The sequence below is a fragment of the Vulpes lagopus genome, chromosome 1 (assembly GCF_018345385.1).
Source record: "Vulpes lagopus strain Blue_001 chromosome 1, ASM1834538v1, whole genome shotgun sequence".
NCBI lineage: Eukaryota > Metazoa > Chordata > Mammalia > Carnivora > Canidae > Vulpes > Vulpes lagopus.
In genome coordinates this window covers 170477744-170496155 of record NC_054824.1, presented here as the reverse complement: position 1 = coordinate 170496155, position 18412 = coordinate 170477744, and the positions used below count along the sequence as shown (strand labels likewise).

The following is an 18412-nucleotide window of genomic DNA, read 5'->3' as shown; positions in this document are numbered from 1 at the left end:
TATAATTAACGTATAGTGCCATATTAGTTTCAAGTCCACAATATAATGATTCAACAAATCTATACATTTCTCAATGCTTATCATGATAAATGTAATCTTAATCCCCTTCACCTATTTCACCCATCCCCCCTTTCACCTCCCCTCTGGCAACCACCAGTTTCTTCTCTATATTTAAGAATCTGGCTTTTTGGTTGTTTCTCTTTTTTTTTTTTTTTCTTTGTTTCTTAAATTCCACATGAGTGAAATCATATGGTATTTCTTTCTCTGACTCATTACACTTAGCATTATGCCCTCTAGATCCATCCATGTTATTGCAAATGGCAAAGTCTCATTTTTTACTGTGGCTGAGTGATATTCCACTGTGTATATATATCAGATCTTCTTAATCCATTCATCCACCCATGGACACTTGGGTTGCTTCCATATCTTAGCTAAAATGCTGCAATAAACATAGGGTGCATATATCTTTTCGAATCAGTGTTTTCATTTTCTCTAGGTAAATGCCATAGAATCTAGTAATTCCACTATTGCTTTGTTTACCTTTCAGTCTGTTCTTCAACTAGAATGTTAAGTTTTAAGAAGTTGGAGGTCTTGTATATCTTGTTCAGTGTTGTACTCAATGCATCGTGCTACCAAAGGCCTAACACGTAATAGGGCTCCAATATTTGTGGAATGAATGAATGACTGAGCAGAGCCAGAAGTAAGGCTAATAGAAAACTCAGATCTGTGAAGGGAGCAACTCCATTGGCCCCGGGAGCTTTTATATTCCCAGAACAAAGCACTTTCTCGCCCTATTTCATTCCTTCCCACTATCCAAGGAATGGAGGTAAAATTTCTGGCTCAAATCTTGTTTTAAACTCTCCATACTTCAGTAAATTTTGTTGGACTGAACTGTGACCTAAGATCCCCAGGATTAATCAGATGAACTCCACTGATGAGTTAGCTATGAGTTTTTACTCTTCCATAACTTGAAGTTTTAATCCCCTTCTGTCCCCAGAAATCATTAAAAAGAAAGCTGGAAAAAAAAATCATGAGGGTTTTTCCAATTCCCAGAGTTATATCCTTTCCCCTACCCCACTTTGACTCTCCAAATTCTGCAGTTCCTCCCACCATACAAGCAGAAAGATGTGAACTGGTGAATGAGAAGACTTTCTCCCCCAGCATCTTGGCTCCTAGGTTATGGGAGAGTCACGCCCACATTGATGGAGATGGGTCCCAGTGACCTTTTGCCTTGTTTACTTGATTTATTGTTTGTGTCAAGGCAGTTCTGGGAGAATTGCTTATGTCACTGTCCTGGCCTAAGGAAAGATCTCTGGCTGCTGAAACTTGCCCATTCCATCCTTCCACAGTCTACTCTATCCCTGGTTTGCCTTCCTCAGTTTGCTGCCAGGGTCTGGACAGCTGGGGCTAGGGAGGGGCCAAAGGGTGGAGGGGCTTCTTCCATTGATGTTGCTAGTATTGAGTTTTTCTTTGTCTTTCTCCTAGTATAGAACAATAAATAGAACAAAACAATGAAGAACAGTTGACAATCCTAGAAGCCACTCATCTTCGGTAAATTTCAGAGAAAGTGGAAGCAAAGAAACCATCAATACAAACAAATGTTTGTACCCACTGGAGAGAGTAATGGTGGTCTGGATTAATACTGGTCAATAGAAATATCATGTGAGCCGTGCATGTAATTTAGAAATTTTAGTAGTCACTTTAAAAAACTAAAAACACTCATGCTCTGTCTCCCTCTCTGATATTTCCCACTCATTTTCTCTCCTTTCCCCTTTATTCCCTTTCACTATTTTTTATATTCCCCAAATGAATGAGACCATATAATGTTTGTCCTTCTCTGATTGGAGCATGAGAGACTCCTAACTCTGGGAAATGAACAAGGGTTGGTGGAAAGGGAGGGGGGTGGGGGTGACTGGGTGACGGGCACTGAGGGGGGCACTTGATGGGATGAGCACTGGGTGTTATGCTATATGTTGACAAATTGAACTCCAATTAAAAAAAAAACTAAAACACTTAATTTTAGAATATATTTTATTTAACTTAATTATCCAAAATATTATCATTTCAACATGCAATCAGCATACATGTATCAATATATGTTCACACTAAATCTTCAAAATCTGGTGTATATTTTATACTCGAAGCACATCTCCATTCAGACTATCTGCATTTCAAGTTGTCAACAGCCACACGAGTCTAGTGCTACTGTACTGGAGAGCACAGATCTAAACAGAAATGTCTCTCGTCCCTCTATGAGTGGGAAGGTAAGAAAATAAGGAAAGAGATTAATAAAGATAGTGACTTTAGATTGTAATAAATGCTGGCATTGAAATAATGGTGATGAGCTAGCCACTGAGGAGTAGGGATGGGAAGTGTTGCTACTTAGATAAGGAAGTCATCTGGGGCCTCTCACAGAAGGAGCACTCGAGTGCATACCTGCAACCTAAAAATGGACCAGCCAGGTGAAGGAGTGGGCAAGAGCAATCCAGGCAGAGAGAGCAGTAGGAGCAGAGGCTCCAAGGCATCCAAATGCTTAGCTGGCAATGTTCTCCCGTGTGGCAGTGGAACAATGATCACAGAAGAGGGTGCTGTGGGAAGACAAGGGGTGGGTAGAACTAAAACACGTGGGGCTTGCAGGCCTTGGAATAGAACTTGATGCAATTCCAGCAACAGTGGATAGCTGATGAAGAGATTCAAGCAGGGAAGTGCTGCGATCAGTGTGCCATTGTGAAAGATTTCTCCATTTTCTGCCTGGAGAATGAATAAGAAAGAAGCAAGAGAAAATGCACAAAAATTACTTGGAAGAGGTCATCTTGGTTGACCACGTGAGAGAAGGTAGAGGCTTGGCTGGGGGATGATAGTAAAGGAAAATAGGTGTAAGGGACTTCAGGACACACAGGACTGATGTGCTTGGTCACAGACTGGTTATGAGGGGTGAGAAGGAGAGGAAACATCAAGAATGTCGTCTATGATTTTTTCCTGAGCACATGGCTTGCTCCCCTCTTCTTTACCCTTAGCTCCAGCTTCTAAAACCCACATCGCAAGAATTTCTGGTCTCCCTAAGACTTTAGCCAGAAAACAGGCTTTCCTAGGCATTGGACAGGAATTTGTCTGCAGGGTTCCAAGCCTGCAGATGCACCCCTCCTCTAAGTCTGCTTACATTGATGCACTCCTCAAATCCGTAAAGAAATTTTGAGCTTCTGTGCCAGGACCACATTCCTGAGTAGAGTGTGACCTCGTACTTGGGCCCAAGAAGTGCTATAAGGCGGCCCTATTTAAATTGCTTACAGCACTGGGCAGGTGAATCAGCCTAAACTGACACATGAATTTGTCCCATTGATTGGAGAAAGGGTAGAAATTTATTCTAGGGGTGCATGTCAAAAGAATCACATTCAAAAGAAGGAGTCAGAAAAGCAAGCCTTCTGTGCACTGCACTAAAAAACAACTGTAATAACAAAAGGTACTGGTCCAGTTTAAGAAAGCACTAAGATCACAAGGAATGAATTTCCTAACAGCACTTCCTTATTTACTCTAGGCAAATGTTGAGGCTTAGTACACTTGATACAAAGACCAGACTGTATATGAAAATGCACATAAGCATTTAATTAAACCTTGCCATGGCTTGAAAATTAAGGGAGGGTTTGAGTGTATATGGGTGGGGCCAGGGGAGTGAGGAGTGTGAGAGTGAGCTGCCTTAGCAGGTAGAGCATACAAGAAAGGTGAACGGATAATGACGAATGCCTGACTCCTACCCTTTCTCGCTGCTGCCTGGGCCAAGGGTGATAGAAGGCATCCGCATAGCAACTATACAAAATAGAAGTACTAGCATTTTTGCTGCCTAGAAATAAGCATCCTCAATGGATGGCATTTCCCAAGATAACTGAATATGAGGCCTAAGGAGGCCTGAGCTCAAATCCTGGAATTGACTGAGTCCCAATATCTGTAAGGGAAGGGCCTCCTGTCCAGTCTGGCTTTCAGCCTTTTCTAGCCCAAGACAGCCCCCTGCTCCACTCCCTAGCCCAGGCACTGATGCTGCACAGGCTTAAGAGATGTGAGGACACTGCCCCTAATGTGTTTCGCTCTGTGCCATGATACCTTCTCAGCAATGGGCATAAACCTTGAGGCTGGGCTTTCCAGAAATAGTCAACAGTTCCCTGGGAAGGAAGCCTGATTTTCTCTCCAGTTTGAGCCTTTCAGATACTTTTCCAAGCCTTCAGTGGGGACCTGAGGAGGGCAATGCTGTGCAAAGGAGAGCCCAAAAGCTAATTCCTTGCTACGATAGAATACCATAATCTGAAGCTCGTCCCCAAGAGACTCTCAAGAGCATGGGATGTCACCTCCCCACCAGACCCAAGATACCAATGGATGGCAGGAAGAAATGGAGTAGAAGATGAAGATGGGAAGAAAAGGAATGGAAGAGACAAGCTGTCAGCTGAGTTCAAATTAATCAGGCCCATTAGGACAACCAACAGGACTTTAGATGGTGACCTGGTAACCTTAATTGTATATTAATCTTTCCTATTCCCCCTACAACTCATATCCACAACCTTCCCCAATAGCCTTTTCCCCCTCATTTACTTGTGTGTTGTTTTCACTTCAAAGTGTTACAACCATGCATTCATGTTTAATCAACAGTCTGTTTTTCTCCAAATCAGAGCTGGCCTTTCAGCTGGTGGTGTGGTACATTCCCTAGTAAGGACTGAAAATTCTAATCAGCTGACCCCACAGCATTCTGATAATATTGTGTGCTCATGCATGTGTAACCTGAGGAAGGCCGTTGGATCTAATCTAGTACCTGGAGAGCAGAGACCCAGAAATCAGATGTCCTAGATTCAAATTTCAACTTTGCCATTGAGTTGTAAAATCTTTCAACAGGTCCCCTTCTTACTACTGCCCACCTCCTTGGGTGAATTTAGGACAGCACCAATTCAAAAATAGCAACAATTCTAGTTGCACAATGTTACATTGTTCTGTGAGTTTATTAAGGATTGAAAATGGGGCAGGGGGGTGGTATAAATCACTTGCATGTCTAAACAATAGATGTGCACATATAAAAATCCACTCAGTTGTGGACAAAAACCTGATCTGAGATAAAAATCTGAACAATATCCTCATTATGGGAATTCACAAATTTCTAAAATTTGCCAACATTTCTTGGTAGTTTGTCTTTCTGGGGCTTTCGGATCATGTATTCTTGCTCAAACTGCAGCTGTAATCAGGAGGGAGATGCTGCAAGGGGAAAGTACATTGTTGATCCTGGCCAAACAGACTTGCCTTTCATTTCTAGAGACCTGGAATTATCCTGCCTGCCTGGGAGGCAGGGAGGAATGAAGGGTTAATCTAATCAGCCTGGCTGCACAAAGCCACCCTATTCAAGTGAAGGAGGGTCAGAGGACTTAGGGACTTAAAGACATGCTTTCAAATTACAACTGAGAAATTAAACTGAGTCTGTTTCTAGAGGGGTTTGACTTTCTCAGGAAAAGAAAGGTAAAACATAAAGACCAGAGAGAAATGCAAGTCTAGTTAGATCAGTAGTTCTTAGCCTGCTTTTTTTTCTTTCAGTCTGTCATAGGTGTTATTTCACGTGTTATTATTTGCTTATTGATTACTATTTGCCTCTCACTATAATGTGTCATGAAAGTAGGGATTATATTTATTTTATTTATTTATTTCTATTTTATTCTCTGGGCCTACTAGGGTACCTCACATACAGTAAGCAATTGAGAAATATTTACTGACTGCTTCTCCCTTTGCCTATGTCTCTGCGCCTCTCTCTGCGTCTCTCATGAATAAATAAATACAATCTTAAAAAAACATATCTGCTAACTGAATGAATCATGAATTCCTTAGCCTTTTTTTTAGGTGCTAGACTTTTTTTTTCAATTGGGTAAAAGTTGAGGCACCTGGGTGGCTCAGTAGGCTAAACATCTGCCTTAGGCTCAGGTCATGATCTTAGGGTTCTGGGATCAAGTCCCATATCCAACTCCCTGCTCAGCAGGGAATCTGCTTCTCCCTCTCCCTCTCTCCTCCCCCTCTTTGTGTTCTCCATCTCTCTCTCAAATAAGTAAATAAAATCTTTTTTAAAAATTGGCTAGAAGAACTCCTCTCTCCATAAAAAGTATATTTATATATTTTTATTTTATATTGATATTTATAAATATACATTTTTATTTATAAATGTTTATAAAATATTTATATTTCATGTTATATATTTTTTAATTTATATAATTCTTCTCTCCATTATACATATATATAATATGTGTGTGTGTGTGTGTATATATATATATAGACACAGATAAATTGAATCTTCCTATGCAAAGCATGTAAACAAAAGCTTTAAGGTCACATATTCTCCAGAAGAGCTATTCTGAAAAGGACGAAGAGTCTTGGGACTAGAGTCTTCTGACTCCCAAACTAAGACATTTGAAATTGGCCCTTGGAGATGCCTGAAAGATTCTGGGTCACCTTTGGACACATGTCCAATGAAAGGAAATCCTGAGTAAAAGGGAACAGGAAAAAAAAATCCTAAATTTGTAGCTCAGAAAACTTGAGTTGAAACCCAGCTCTTGCCCCTGACTAGCTGTGATATTCTCAGCTAGGTGCTGGACCCCTCTGGCCCTTAGTTTTCTCTCATGTGAATTAAGAGGTCAGGCCTAGGCCCAACCTCCTATAATATAATTTGTGAACCAGGCCAATGATGCAGCTTTTGGGACTTTAATGCAGCAATAGGATGCTGCTGTGTAGTTCAAATGTCCATTTCACAGCAGTGCTCCCTCACTAGAAGAAGAAAAGAAAAGGGGGTCCTAGTGGCTCAGGTGGTTGAACAGCCGACTCTTGGTTTCAGCTCATGCCATCATCTCATGGGTGGTGAGATCAAGCCCCGCAGTTGGGCTCCATGCTCACTGGGGAGTCTACTTGAAGATCCTCTCACTCTGCATATGTGTGCTCATCCTCTTTCTCTAAAATGAACAAATAAATCTTAAAAGAAAAGAACACAGTTTATACTGAAACAAGAGTCTAAGCAAGATATCAGGAAGAACTCTGAACTATCTAACAATTGTGAAACCCTGAGTCAGATATCTAGATGGTGGTGGCGTCTCCTTCTGAAGGTGTAGGAGGATGAGATGGTGGATAGTTCTCAGATGATCTATTCACAGTATTGCCCGGAAGGGAGTCCTCCCGTCAGATTGCCTCCAAAATCCAGTCACTCTTGATTTTAGGAAAAACCTGGGGCTTATCTTTGACACAAATAAGATCTTAAATGCAAAATTCCTGGCAATTTATTCTAATGGAACAGAATATTGATTGCCTGCAGGTGTTTTTCTTCTAGTTGGTTCTTGAGTACAAAGAAGCCTGAAAGAAGGGTGCCTGGATGGCTCAGTCAGTTAAATATCCAACTCTTGATCTTAGCTCAAGTCTTGATCTCATGGTCATGAGTTCGAGCCCCACATTGTGTTCCACACTGGGTGTGGAGCCTACTTAAGTTAAAAAAAAAAAAAAAAAAAAAAGCCCGAAAGAAAGCAACATTGATTGAGCAGCTACCTGGCAGTTATCTTTTTGGATCCCACAGCAACCCTGCAAGGCACATTTTCCCTACCAATTTTACAGATAAGAAAACAGACACTCAGAGAAAGAAACTAACTTGTTGTCACAACTTGGAAATAGAACTTATGTCCAGGTCTGTCTGGCTTGGAAATTCTTTCCACAACACTTGGCTGCCAGGAGGGAGGATCTGAGTGGTGGTTGGGCCCCTAGGGACTTCGAGGCTTCCGGTAGTGCTCTATACAAAACACAGCTTTCTACTGGCCAAGAGGCAATGTACACACTGTGTCCAGGGCTCACTCTGCTAAATCTTTTCCTGAGTTACTATCTCTGAGTATCTTCCTTAAAACAGTGGATTTTAAAACCCCAGCACATACATGGAATTCAAACAGATATCTGAGAAAAATAGTGAGTTTGTGAAGAGATGTTCAACCTCCTTCGAAATCAGGGAATTGTAAATTGAAATCACAGTGACAGAGCCGGTCACACTCACCACGAAAGCAAAATTTAAAAGTCTGACAACACCCTATGTGCAGTGAGGATAGAAGAGTAATACTTGTACCATCATTTTGGAAAGCAATTGGCCTTATCTTGCAACGCGGAACATATCTATAACCTTTGACTCAGCAATTGTTATATATATATTCTTGTGTATGTACCAACCATTGAGTAGTGAAAGTATCTTAAGATAAACGAATTAGAATATAGTCTATGATATACATAGGCATTGAGGGATCATGGAACTGAAGGGGTTCACAGCAGCCTTGGATGAAGCGGTTCCCAGTAGGGAGGGGTCAGCCATGGAACAGAGCCACAAATGGCCTCCAAAGGGAATAAACTCACCAACTTGGTCTCATTCATTATGAATATAGATACCAGATAAGGTACAGGATATCCAGGAAATTTGAATTCCAGATAAAACAAAGAGGAGTTTTTTAGTGTTCGAGTATGTTCCATGCAACATTTGGGACACACTTATACTAAAATTATTTAAACTGAAAAATTATTTATGTATCTGAAATTCAAAAATACTTGGTACTCTTTATTTTTACTGGCTAATCTAGAAACCCTAATAATGAACCTCTTATTATTTGTAAGGGAAATGTCTTTTGTCCAATAAATTAAAACCAATTATTCAACACATATAGAGAACCATTTCATAATATTAGGAGTTTCATAATGGACATAGAATGGTATGTTAGGAGCTCAAAGTATGAAATCAAACAAATCTGATGCTAGGCCCTAGCTCTGCCACTTGCTCACTGTGGTCTAGAGAAAGTAATTCCTCCTTTCCAGATGTTATTACTCATTAGGGCTTCTATGAGTATTAACTGAGTACTCATAGGAGTAAGGTGCATGGCAGGTGCTCAGCAAGTGCCAGACACAACATGATGTGTCCTCAATAATCTGAGTCACACTTATCCATAAACTGGGGTTCCCTTAAAACTAAACACAGAAGGGATCCCTGGGTGGCGCAGCGGTTTGGCGCCTGCCTTTGGCCCAGGGCGCAATCCTGGAGACCCGGGATCGAATCCCACATCAGGCTCCCGGTGCATGGAGCCTGCTTTTCCCTCCGCCTGTGTCTCTGCCTCTCTCTCTCTCTCTCTCTGTGACTATCATAAATAAATAAAAAATTAAAAAAAAAAAAAAACTAAACACAGAATAGATTGATATTATCTTGGTGGCCGGGATATCATCTTCATTTCTGGTATATTTAGGACAAAATCAGAGGCAAGAACCCCATCCCCCTACCCCTCACCAATTCACTCATTGTCTGAGAGCTAGGAGGCAGAAGAAGGGACCCGATGACCTCTGAAATCCTCCCAACATTAGCAATTGGCGATATTTATGTCCCTAGCAACCTCATGTCTCTGATGGCCACCCCTCTTTATAACTGTAAGTGAGAGATGTGTCAAGTTGTGTTCTAACCAGCATGATTGGGTCCAGTCATGGCGACACACTTCTAGGCTGTGAACCATATACTCACACCCTATTCTGGGAAATGCGATTTCCCAAGCTTCCTCATTCCTATTCATAGCTCAAGTCATTACTCTGGATCCAGAGAAAACAAAACATATGTGATTCCATGAAGTCTTGGCCAAGATTTAGAGATTTCAGAAACCCCAACAGCCACACGCCGTCACTTGCAGAACTTCTCCAAGTGTCTCTCCATGTCACTTTCCCTTTCCTTGCTGTTGCCCTCTACATCCCTATACTCCATACTCTCTCTGTGTCTCTATCCCTATATGCTACATTATTTTTATCAGCATTGCACAGGTATAATTAAGTTCCTGTCATTACATACAAACTTTAAGAACGTGGCTTATAAAGAATTGATATTTGATAACATTGTCAATCATAAAAATGTCCATATAAGAAAATATCCCTCTGTCATAAGAGTAAGAAATAAAGTATCTAGAACAGACATTTTCATGCTCACGTGAAATGGCATGAAACTATGAATAAGGAGATCATCCTTATAGAAGGAACAAGAAGGATAGGTTTGGTGTCAGCTGCAGGGTCTGAATTACATGATAGCTATGCTTCGTAGGAGACAACTTTCCACAGCATGGCTGGGAGGCCCAGAATTTACCCCTGGCCATCGGCTCGTGAGACATGGAGTTACACAGGGCTCTGAGTGATGTCCAAGTTCCGGTACATTTCTCCAAGCCTGTAATATTCCACACCCTGCTCAGTTTCCCTCTGTCCATCATAAAAGTCTCAGCCAGTCTAATTTTGGCAAACTAATTGTGATTCAGTGCTCAGAAAAGCATCAAGCACGTTTTTAATATCTTGAGTTTTAGGTTAAGCAGCCTTTCTCAGCAGGCTGCTCATTTCATCCCTACTTCAACCCATGAATATGACCAAGATGGCCAAATCCTCACCAGGATGCTGATGGATGGATCCTGCTAAAGGTTCCAAAAGGTGTCATGTGATGCCATGCTTCAGAGAGAGCTCCACTGAACTCATGAAATCACATAATAAATGCTGCTCCAACTTCCAGCATGAAGGAGTAGATGGAGGCAGTGCTGTGGTTAAGAGTCCTGAGCAGGAGCCTCACCTTTGGGCCTCCATCTCCTCTGAGAGAGAAGTTCGCTCCTTGTTTTGACATTCTGTGATGCACACAGCATCATGGGAAAGGGAGCCCTCCCCTTACTCCCAGGGGCAGATTCTGATGGCTTTCTATTGTTGCCTCTCTCAAACGAGTGATATTTTGTTGTCCTTTCCTTTTTCACCGAGAAGGAAAGACAGAGGGAGGGAGGAAGAAAAGCTTTTGAAAACAAACAAAATTAAAACCACCAAACAAAGCCATGCTTTTTTAGAGTGGCTCAGTGGGTGGGGGTGAGGGGTAAAGGGGCCCCTCTGCAACGCAGCGGCTGTGTAAGTGGCTTTCCACCCCAGGGCCATGAGTCTTCAACCTCACTTAGTTATCAGAGCCAACTTGTTTATTCAAAGTGAAATGTGGGACCCAGACACCTTGCCAGGTGGCATCAGAGGTCTCCAGTGAATTAGGAGGTAAGATACCACATTCTTCCCTGCTCCTGCCCCAGAAAGATTTGGGCCTCTTGGCCTCTGTTTCCTCATATAAAAATACCATCATTACGGTTTCATTAGAATGACTAGTGAAAACATCATCCATTAGCCCCCACTTGGCGTTTCGTTAAAAGAATACAAGACACTGAGAAGTGTTTAAGAAAAGGCTGAATAGGGACACCTGGCTGGCTCAGCAGTTGAGTGTCTGCCTTTGGCTCAGGGCATGATCCTGGGATCCCAGGATCGAGTCCCATATCGGGCTCCCTTCATGGAGCCTGTTTTTCCCTCTGCCTGTGTCTCTGCCTCTCTCTCTCTCTCTCTCTCTCTGTGTGTGTGTCTCTCATGAATAAATAAATAAAATCTTTTTTAAAAAGAGAGAGAAAAGGCTGAACAATCCTTGCAAACAGAGGAATATTTTAATGCTCCTCCTCTTCTCACCAACAGTCAGAAGTGGAGAGCAGACTTTGCTGAGGGACTCAGGGAGAGGCTTCCTCCTTGTTTCCATCACCACAGTTAGACAAACTGCCCCTGACCTGCGGTGACTACAGCAATGTTAATCATTTCTGGAAAATGAAGACCAAATCACTTAGCCATGGGATCTAGGCAACCAGGGGTGCAACATTCAAATCCACTTAGTTCAAAAGGATTTCCAGAGGAATATTCCACTTGATGCTCCCTAGGCCAGGGCTTTCCTGGCTGCCTATCACCTACTCCCAGAGCTTCCTCCTCCTCCTCTTCCCCCCACCCTGACCACCCCATTAAAGAGCAGCCCCCATGCTGCCCCATTCAACTAATACTGTGCCTCCAGGCAGCTTCACATCTGGAGGGGAAGAGAACAGCAACGGTCACTGGGGATACTTCCTCTCCTACCAATCTGGTGATTGAGGCTGGAGGCAGCTGTGTGTGTATCAGATTGTTCTTGCATGCCTCCATGAAGTTTCCATCCTGAACAAAACAAAATTCCTCCCTTTGAAGAGAGAAGGTATCCAAAGGCAGTGCTACCCTAAATACGTGCAGCAGACAATGTCATAAGCAAAAATGCTCTCCAGCCTTATTTCCAAAGACTGAGTTCAACAATATTGACCTGATGTCTTGACAACAAGACTTCTCAGATGTGCACAGTGAGTCTCCAAGATGGGAATACGGCGTCCTCTTGTTCCATTTGACCATGGAAATCTTTGGTCATGACATGACTATACGGGACTAATATTCCTCAGAACATACTTTGGGAAGGCTGTCTTTAGATAAAAGATAAGAATTTCTCTTTTTCCCACTTTTTAACCTCTGGTTTGGATCTTTTGGGTTTGTTGTAGACAGGTGTGATTTAGGACACAGGTCGCCACAGCAACTTAAGAATATGATGGGTATTCATTTGGGGCCTACAAACCATCATTTAGCTCTGCTTTTTTGACAGCGGAGGAGAGAATGCTTTGTCCACCAGGGATTCCCCATTGGAAAAAATAGCCTTTTATCTCAGAAGCCCAGCATCTCTGTGTAGACAGAGACCTGACCATTGTCCTGGAGTCCTTTATTTTTTCTACAGTAACTGTGAGGTTAACTTGCCTTAAATTCTGCTTTTTCTTGACCTGATCCCTCCTCGTAGGCTCCTCCCTGTGACTTGTCAAAAGATGCACTTTAAAGGGGTTCAGGTAGAGAACCCCTTTTGTCTTGTGCAGTGTCTCCCAAACTATGGTCTCTCAGTACACCATGGCAAGAACTAAGGGAGATCATGTGTCCCTAGAAGAAATCAACCTGAAACCAATGGTGTGATTTTGTCTATTTTAAGAGTCAGACCTAGGAACAAAACTGATGGCTAAACATGTCCTTAGTTCTTGCCATGCACCCAAAACAGAAACCAGCCTACAAGACTCCCTTCATGAGCTCCCACTGCTGTCAGAGTAAAATCCAGTCACAATCTGACTGTATCCAAATACACCAAACACCAATTACATTCCTATCTCTCAGCCCTCGTGTCGTCCTCTCATACTCCAGGCTCTTTGTCTCCTCGGAAGCTTTGACACTGCTGTCTGAATAGTCTTCTGGTTCCTTAAAACGATGACCTGTTCTCATTCTTCAGGTCACTGCTTAGATGTCACCAACTCAAAGAAGCCCTCACTGGTCTCTCTAGGTCATCCCCTCTCATTTATTTCACTAACCACCTTATTTATTTCCTTCACCACACTCTCAGATCCTCTTGTTCTTTGCTGCCTCCATTTATTTATTGCTAGCCCCATTAATTTTCTTCTAATTGAGGACATTGCCTGCCCTGAACATTACTGTAGACTTGGCCTTCAGCAGATACCTGTGGACTGAATGAATGACAGCATAAAAGAGGTTTCCTTGACACAGGGGTTGCCATGCATCTCTGTCCAGCTCCTCATTCAATGATTTTATGTTAAAACCCCAAATTTTCTACATGGGAAGAATTTATACCATGGAAATCAGCAAACACTAAAAATCAATGTTTGATTTGTTTTGTTGACTGTCAGACTTAAGTTAATGAAGAAAATGTTAATAAGGCAGGTAAAAACTCAAAGTGTGTCCTATCTGTAGCTACTCTAAACAGCATAAAAAAATTGAGAAAATAACATGTATTTATGTGCATATATATGTATATACACATTATTCCTTACCCATGAAGAGCCAGTTAGGAACCAGTTACAAGCACACAAGTGGCTGGGACGTTGCCCATATTTGCAATATGGTGTCACGGGTGCTCTGATTATATATGTGTAAAGCAAAGATGTATCAGGAAAGGGGGGTCACCTGGAGCCATTAGGGAAGACATTATAGAGGAAGTGACTTTCGTTTTATCCTAAGGAAAGAATGAGAAGTTTTCAAGTTAAATAGCACGGGGATGGGAATTCCAGGAAAAGAATCTACAACGATAACAAAACATCATTTTGTGCAAATTCCACACCCTGCTTTGTTTGCTCTGTTATTGGCCTTTCTGTCAGGGGAATCATGATGTATGTATGCTTCTTGGCCTTGGTTTTTTTTTTTTTTTTTTCAATTTGAAAAGTATTGTTGGATTTCATCTGTTAGCACATAGAGTTCATTCATTTTACTGCTTATACAGTTTGACATCGTATCCACTTAGTGGTTTATTTATTCTTCTACAGTTGATGGTGCATTTGAAAACTTACATAAACTTATAATGAAGTATATCGTATTACAACCGAAAAGTGATGCTCATGGTTTCTCAATTAGTTACCACTTCATTTTACTATGTTGGGTTGCTTGTTTCAGGCTTTTGCCTATAAAACAACGCTGCCACGAACATTCTTCTGATGTCTCTTGTACATGTGCAAGAATTGAATACCTCCCTATAAGTGGAACTGCTGGGTCATAAAGTGTGCAAGTGTGCTTCTGGGCCCTCTCTCTTTTACAATGGGGTTGAGCAGTCTACCAGCGTTTTTATTATGCCACATGCTATCGTTGTCACTTCCTATTGTCATATTGCTTAATATTTGCCCATCTAAAGGGGGTAAAATGGTTTTGCATTGTCAGTTAAATTTGCTGTTTCTTTGTTTTTTATGAGTTTTGTTATTTAGTGAATTCTCCAAATGGCCCAGCTGTTCTGGCCTTGGTGTTTAAGGGAAATAAATTACCCCATATTTTCTTATTATAATAGAAATTATATGACTCATTTTATTATTCCCAGGTGATATGCCCAGCCACTAGGTATGAAAAATACCTTCATGTCCTAATCTGAATTTGGTTTTTAATCATGCAATGCTGATTCTATGGTCATTTAAATTAGGTATTTGGGGAAATAGGAAATTCCTTCAAACAGGATAAGTCTACTTCAATGGGCTTTCGGACCTTCTCTCTCACCCAAGGGAGAGAGAGAAGTAGGCAGTGCCGTTAATTTGTTCAGCATGTTCAGTATATCTAAGGCCCTGGAAATAATAAGAATATGGCCCCTACTTTTCTAGAATTTGCATTCTAGTGGCATCTACTAGTATTATTAGTAGTCTAGCCCAACTCCCCTTCTCATCTCTCCAAATTACTGGGCCCTTCATTCTTTCAATCAGCATTACTGAGCACAGGCTCTGGGCCCTGGCATCCTGTGAAGTGCCGGGGCTCCCTCTGGGGAGGCATTGTCATGATATATGCTGCCTCCAGGAATGTCCCCTGGAAGCCTGGCTTCGAGGCTTGTGGAGCATCCATGAGTCTTGGTTTTGTTTTTTTTGTTTTTTTTGTTTTTTAATATTTTTTAACTTATTCATGAGAGACATAGAGAGAGGCAGAAACATAGGCAGAGGAAGAGGCAGGCTCCCTGCAAGGAGCTCGATATGGGACTTGATCCTGGTTCCCAGGATCATGCCCTGAGCCAAAGTCAGATGCTCAACCACTGGGCCACTCAGGCGTCCCCCCATGAATCTTGTAAGGGAGGAATTAACCGAATCACGCTTTGGTGGTAGCCACTTTAAGCAGCCATGTTTTTCAAACTGTAGTTTACTTGCAATCAGAAACACTTTTCAACATCTGTTAATAATGCAAATTCCTGCACCTCTAATCAATGAGCTACTGATTCAGCAGGTGGTGAGAACTCTGGACTCTCATCGGATCTTAGAGAATTCTGATGCCCAAAGTTTGAAAACCACTGTCCCCCTAAAGTTACACAGCTGGAGAATGTCAGAGCCCAAAGGGCATGACTAACAGGTATAACACTGCAGATCAGGCCCCAAGCCCAGGAGGTGGAATCCCCGATGTTGTGGCTCCCTGTCCAGTGCTCTTGGCCCTAAGGAAATGTGCGCAGACAGCATCTAAAGCAGGAGGCTGCACTGTGCCCACCGTGCTGAGGATGGCTCAGTTGGTCAGTCAGTGAACTTTGCTACTGGGATTCCCTGAGGGGGATGTGCTGCATGACCACTCCACGTACCTCTGGGCATTTGTCCAGAGAGAGAGAGAACACACACGCTGAAACATTCCAACCCCTAGATGGCCCCTCTGGATGGTTAATGGCATCAATTTACAAACACAGCATGCTTGGAGCCCCACTGGCTCCCAAAAGGAATCTAGCTGAAGAGCAAAATAACAAATGAAATGGACTGGAGCCAACATGGACCCAAACAGGAACAGCTGGGAGAAGTGACCTCCTTAGGCCTAAGACATAGAGGAGGGGGTGTTACTTCCTGAGTTCCTGCTCAGAGGAGGGGAGGATCCCTTTCCCTTAGCAGGTGCTCCATAAATGCCAGCTGCATGCTGGAAGAAGGGTGACAAAGAGCTGAAGCATTTGGGGACAGGAGGCCGTGGGAGGAGAAGGGTCTCTGTAGAGACTGGATCATCACGTCCTCAAAGAGAGCCGATCTCCCAGACACTTGTCTTTCTACACTACTCTCCCAACAGGATCCCTAATGTTGGCCTCCTGCGTGACTTAACTTGTCCTAGCACTGCTTTCCAGACACTAGCCAGTCTTGCCAACTCTAGACTCTGATCCGGGAACATGGGGGCAAAGCCACAGGCAATGAAGGTGGTTTAACTCACATTAAACAGGGTATCTGTGTAGCACTGTAGATTTTGTAAAGCGTTTTTCCTTTGGTTAGCCCATGACTCTGCTTGGAAAGCTTCTGCCTGGCTGACAATGCTGCCTTTTCTCAGCTTGCGGGGGGAGACTTAAATAAATATCACCTCCCCCACGTTACTCTCGATTTCATAATTCTGTTTGTCTCCCTCAGAGCACTTGCCACATTCGGGTAATTATCTTATTTACATGTTTCCCGGCTAATTGTCTCCTCACTCTGGAATGCAGACTCCATGAAGGCAGGGGCTTGTTTATTGAGCAAGATGTCTTGTTCAGATCCATATCCCAACACCAGACAGAGCCAGTACACAATTTTTATTAATGAATGAGTAACAATTCTAAGGCAGGTGTCATTTAGATGAGTCCCTGGGACACAGAGAGAGGAAAGTTTGCCATCTAGCCTTGAACACCTGGTTAGTGCAAACCTGTACTAGAATCTGAGGTCTCTGGCTCCTAGTCCAGTAATTTGCAGGATGCCAGCACCTGTCCCTGTCCTGCAAAGGAGAGAAAACTCACCGACATGCCTGAAGGAGACAGAAATGAGGGCAAGCCAGGCACAAGACCAAATTCAGGGCCAAAGTCTGTCCTCTCTATAACCCATGTTTCTGATTTTTTTTAAAGATTTTATTTATTTATTTGAGAGAGAGAGACAGAGATAGCAAGAGAGCTCGGGCAGGGAGGAGAGGGAGAAGCAGGATCCCCACTGAGCAGAGAGCCCACTGAGATCTTTGGGGCTCGATCCCAGGACCCTGAGATTATGACCTATGCCTCGGTTGGTCACCCAGGCGCCCTTCCAACTGATTTTCTACTCTGTGCCTGGGACCTGGGGCAGAGGAGAGAGAGAAGTTGGGTCCAGGCTGAGCCTCACCCAAGAGTACACCCTCATGCACCAGCCTCGCTTCCAGCCTGAGCCTCCCTAGGACCCGAGGTCAGTTGAGACTGTCTCTGGGCTTCCTTAACAACATACCACAGATTTTGTGACTTAAACAGAAACCGATGTCCTCACAGTTCTGAAAGCTAGATTAGAGATCAGGGTGTCAGGATAGCGGGGTTCTGGTGAAGACCCTCTTCCTGGCTTTCAGGTGGCCACCTTCTTGCTGGATCCTCATATGGGGGGTGGAGATGCAGGGAGGGCATTAGTCTCCTCCTTTTCTTAGGAGGGGACTAATCCCATCACGGAGGCTCTACCTTAATTCGTTCATCTCAATCTAATTACCTCCCAGAGGCCCCACCTCCTAACACTATTATACTGGAGGGTTAGGGCTTTACCATAGGAATTTTGGGGTAACACGAACATTCAATGTATAACAGGGACCCAGAAAGTAGCAGACTCAGGGCAAAGAGGAACCCAAATGTGAACCTTCTGTAATCTTCAGCCAGAGAGATAAGAGGAGTGAAGAGGAAGTGAGCAGGGAGATGGAGGATCCCACCCAGGGGTTCGTTGGCAACAGCCCTCCAGGGGCTCCTGTGGGTTTCCGGGGCTCACCAGACAGCACTGGGAATGAAGGCTGCTCAGCTGGACCTCATTAGCTGGTCTTGTTTTCCATTCGTTTGCCGCTGCCCTGGCCCTGCTTAGCGCTGCCCCAGGCTGGGAAAGAGCGGGCCACCACCTCATGCTGAGTCACCCAGCTCAGGGACCAGGAAACTTACATAACGAGTCCGATTCCGAGGCTTTGTCCATCAGGCTCAAGCTCCGGGGACAGAGAAGAAGGAAGCAAGTGCGGGGTGGGCAGCGGTGGGGGGCCTGGGGACCCAAGGTCTGTGGGGGCAGGAAGTCGCTGCAGCCGCGGGGGACCAGGAGAAGGC

At 43.3% G+C, this 18412-nt stretch overlaps 1 long non-coding RNA gene across 1 annotated transcript in view; it reads right to left on the bottom strand.

The window, feature by feature from the left end:
- The window catches only part of LOC121478124, a 57979-nt gene extending 39771 nt beyond the window's left edge, over positions 1-18208 (bottom strand). Inside the window, exon 1 of the long non-coding RNA XR_005984421.1 lies at positions 18093-18208. This is a non-coding gene — a long non-coding RNA (uncharacterized LOC121478124). The remainder of the gene's footprint in view (positions 1-18092) is intronic.
- Between the last annotated feature and the right edge of the window lie 204 nt (positions 18209-18412).